The sequence below is a fragment of the Octopus sinensis genome, linkage group LG7, assembly GCF_006345805.1.
Source record: "Octopus sinensis linkage group LG7, ASM634580v1, whole genome shotgun sequence".
Lineage (NCBI taxonomy): Eukaryota > Metazoa > Mollusca > Cephalopoda > Octopoda > Octopodidae > Octopus > Octopus sinensis.
The window spans coordinates 84820541-84825540 of NC_043003.1; the positions used below are offsets into that span (position 1 = coordinate 84820541).

The 5000-nt window shown below is 33.3% G+C and overlaps 1 protein-coding gene across 2 annotated transcripts in view; it reads left to right on the plus strand.

Moving 5' to 3' along the window:
- Positions 1-5000, plus strand: part of LOC115214285 (tolloid-like protein 2) — a 125826-nt gene that overhangs the window by 83110 nt on the left and 37716 nt on the right. The gene's annotated exons all lie outside the window — the stretch shown is intronic.

Below are 5000 nucleotides of genomic sequence, written 5' to 3' on the forward strand. Positions count from 1 at the left end.
GTCAGTCTGTCCGTCTGTTTCTGTCTGTCTGCCTCCCTCTTTCTCTCTCTCTCTCTCTCTCTCTCTCTATATATATATATATATATATATATATATATATATATATATAAATGGAGTTGAACGTAGGTGTTATTCAAATTCTTTTACTTCCGACACACGTTTCGAAGATGTCACTGGTATTATTCCAAAGGAATAAAATGGTGTAAAACAATGTAATCTTCTCTTCTAGGTGTTACTCTATTATTAACTTACGCACGGTTAGGAATGGTTTTTCCAATACAAAAAATCTCTTACAAACTATCTCTTCACATAATATTAGCCTGTTAAATAATGATACATTTACTAATACTAACATTAATTTAGCTAATACCATCCATCCCCCTAGAAATATTAATGACAAGGTTAATGTATCTGAAGTCAATTACAGCAGAATCAAGTTTATGTCAAGTAACTCTAAAATAAAAAATTCTATATACCAGTGTAAAATTACTTCTGTTAATGAAGTATTTTTTTTATATAGGCAGCTCATCTTCTCAGTTATCTAAAATAATTTTTTATCATTGCTCTACATTTAGAGATAGGAATAACCGTAACAGTACAGGGCTTAGTAAATTAATTTGGTATCTAAAAGACCACAATAAACAATTTAATTTAGATTGGTTGATTCTCTCAATTTCGATAACTTATGATAAAGGCAAGGAATTCTGTCTTCTCTGTAGTTCTGAACTATTTTTTTTTCTAAAAGTTCCCTTGTAAACACGGTTATAGAGCGTACATACCGATGTAAACATTGGCAGAAACACAACTTTAGTTCATATAAGTGATATCTATCATTATATATAATTTAAACATTAATTTTCTTCTTACATTTCACATTCACTAGATATATGTTTTTCCAAGACTATATGGTTTTATTTAATATACATATCGTTATATACTTCTCATTTATTTGGTTTTTCTTTCCTTTATTTCTATAAGCTACCTTTGATGTTATATCCTCTAACATTTTTTTTAAAAACAAACTCAATAGCGTTCAGTTAATCATTATACATATCCATCATTTTCTGTTAAAATGTCTTATTGACGAATTTCATTTCTTCATTTCTCTGAAGAGAAGATTACATTGTTTTACAGCATTTTATTCCTTTGGAATAATATCAGTGATATCTTTGAAACATATGTCGGAAGTGAAAGAATTTGAATAACACCTGCGTTTAACTCCATTTATTTATATATGTTACACAAACTATTTCATGTAAACCCGGAGTTTCTACCGTTAAAAACAAGGGGTTACAACCTTTTTACTTGTGCGATTTTCTGCTACCCTGGTAACTATCTATTTTTTCCGTGTTGTTAACAAGGGGGAGATAGATAGATAGATACATTCATACATACATACATACATATATACATACATACATACACACATACACACACACACACACACACACACACACACACCACACATATATATATATATATATATTAATAATAATAATAATAATAATAATAAAAATTAGGATTCAGCAAAAATTTGATTTAGAAGTTTAGAAATAGCAGCCAAAGAACCTTAGCTATTTCTTCTACCATAAGAAGAGACTCCCAGACAAAACAAAATACTCGAAATAATTCACGCACACAGAGAGAAAAAAATTATAAAATATTGTTTAAGTTTACCGAAAAATGGTCCTTTTTCATGCCGAATTCTACTTGGTGGAATTATTAATTACTAGTTAATTAATTTTACCCTTTATTATTATTGATAATATAATTTTCTCCCTGATAATAGACTACAGTTTTTTTCTGTAGTATTTTTACTCGATAACACACGTGGATGGGCGAGGGAAGGTGAGGAACCTCATTCGTATGTTTTGAATTCGTTGGTACTGGACGTTGAATATGATCTGTCTGATACTGTTTTGAATTGGATAGGTATGTTCAATTTTTTCTAGTGCTCTCAAATTTAACATCGTGGAATCCTATGCTGAAGAGGAAAATGTTTGGGTGAAGTATGATTTTTACATTCTTCATACCGATCTAATTCCGAAACGCGTCCATAGGTAATCAAATACCGAGTGAATTTCGTTATTTTTCCTCTCTGTCTGCGTGTGTTATTTCGAGTATTTTGTTTTGTCCGGGAGTCTCTTATAGTAGAAGAAATAGCTAAGGTTCTTTGGCTGCTATTTCTAAACTTCGGTATGTGGTAAAGCAAATCTTTGCTGAACCCTAATTTTAATTATACTCGTAATTATAAAATATTGTATAAATATATATATATATATTACGGAGATGTTTTTGCATAGCAAGTGACCTGATCTGAGATCGTGTGCTGGAACGAAAACAATTGCAGCCTGGATGGTGTTTATAAGCCATATAAGAAACACGCAAAAACCATTAGATTCACTTCAACATTCAAATTTAATTTGTCAAAATATTTTCGTCGCTTTGAGACCGCGACCTGTTCACTGACAATATATATATATATATATATATATATATATATATATATATATATATATATATATATATATATATATATATATAGGGCGAGTAATCGTTGGTGCCTATAAGTAACCATTAGAACAGATAGAAATAACGATTAAATCTTTCAGCGTCTTAGAAAAAGGACATACTAGATAATGCGTTATTGGTTTTCCTACACATAAAGCACAGCCGGCACATATATGCGCATGTGTGTGTTTATGAATATGCTTTATTCTCCAAAGTTACACTGATAGGTAAAATTAATTTCAACAAGTAAAACATGTAAAGCTCTGGTTCTCAACCAACGGGGAGGAGAAATACAAATATGTGTGTGTGTGTGCTTGCGTTTGTATGTCTGTTTTTATCCCCCTCCCCACCGTCGCTTGACAACTGACGTGTTTACGTAAACTAGCGGTTCGATAAAAGAGTTTGATAGAATAAGTACTAGGCTTATAAAGAATAGGGTGCAGCGATTTGTTCGACTAAAGGTGGTGCTCCAGTATGGCTACGGTCAAATGACTGAAACAAATAAAAGAAATATAAAGTCAGTTTCCACACAGTTTCCGTGTACTAAATTCATTCACGAAGCATCGGTTGGTATTGAGGGTATAGTAAAAGATGCCGAGCAGTGGAAGCGAACCGGAAACCAAGTAGTTGCAAAATGAGTTGCTTTACATACATTAGACACTATAATATATCATCTTCATATGATAGAAATATTACACAAGGTAACAAATTTTAACTTTTTTGTTACAGACACGTAAACAACTGATTCTTACCAAATTTCTTATGCTAATTTCAGATCTGACACCTAATTTCTCTATCACGTACAGATTTTGTGTAATCAAAAACCCTTATTTTCCAAATTTTTCTCACCCGCTTCTATTACGAAAGCTGTCTATGTCACTTTTCCGTGCCACATTTTATGTTAAATATATTTAAATAATTAGTGAACAAGGATGTCTTTCCTCTCTTTTCCGGCTTACGACAGCGGAATTTCATTAAGGAGTTTTCACTCTTGCACCCAACCATCCACCCGAAACACGTTAGTATTTTGTCGTTACTATCGAAAGACAGCTTCTGCTCATAAGTGAAACTTTGGTGTTTCCTTTTCTATCACTTGTAGGATGACATGCTCTCCTTCTGCAGGACCTAACAGTGATCTCCCATTATATTTGGATTGATTACTGGTGTCTGTTTTCTATAAGTGAGATATGTTGGTTGAAGTGCTCACCATACTCGTCACTCACAGCCCTAAGATTGGCAGGGAAGAAGTCAAGATGAGAATGTAAAAAATGCACTTTCAAAGACATTCTGCATCCTATTTTTTCAGAAGATTTAAGCATGTTTTCTACAAGTTCACGGTGGTTTTCAGCTTTGTTGTTTCCAAGAAAATTTTTGACAACTTCGACGAAAGATGTCCATGTTCCTAGATTAGATGAAAACAATGAGTTGTGGATGACTCTACATATTTGTGGTCCAGTAAAAAGTCCAGCTTCTAGCTTAACATATGCCAATATTCCTTTGATTTATCCTTTGAATATTGGAAATCCATATTGATAATCCGTATCCTTCACGAAATTTTTCATAAGGCTAAGTTTAACGTGAAGTGGTGAAAGATGTACTTTCTGAGGGTCAATGAATGCTAGATGTTTCACCTTGTGTTTACCAACTACAAGTTTAATTCAGATGGCCAACCATGTTTTCTGTAATGGTTCTTGTCATCTTTGCCGTTCCATAGAAACAAAAGGCACATATACTTTGTGTAGCTCACCTGTAACCCAAGAAGTAATGATACAACTTTAAGGTCACCACAGATATTACTTATTATGATCCTTATATTTGATGAGTCTTAGAAGCAGTTCTATTGATTCATAAGTCTCGTTAAGGCCAGTGGCATGTGCTATATGTATTGAATGATTTTCATTGCCATTGTGCGGTAATACAGCTTTAAGTCTGGCTTTATTAGAGTCAAGGAACGGCCTCCATTCTTTTGGAGCATAGCGAAAGCCAATACTTTCCACCAGGCCACTGGAATCGTGGCAGAAACAAACCTTTTCCTCTTGTAAGTAAAATGATGAAAGCTGCAGCTGGCGATGGCGGAAATGGGAAACTTTGGTCTATGACTGGAGAAAATTCCATTCTTGAATTCTGGAACCAATCAACTCTGCCTTTTTTTTTTTTTTTTTTGGTAATTCCAAATCGTGCAACAAGTCATTTAACAACTGATTGACTTAACAAATGTTGGGAGCTAGTTGCACCTGGAACATACACGCCATTTTTCCTATTTCTATATCACTAGCAGAATCTTCAGATGAACTGCTGTCTTCAATGACCGCTCTACTTCACTGTCATGTAGCTACTGACCATTAGGTTGTTGCAATGCACTTGACTCAGTGTTACCAGCCCAGAATAAGTTGTATTGATCAAAATCGTTTGAATTTGTAAATAGTTGGCATACAAAAATTGCTTTAACCTTGAAAAGCTAGTTTCATATAAAATTTAAAACAAAATCT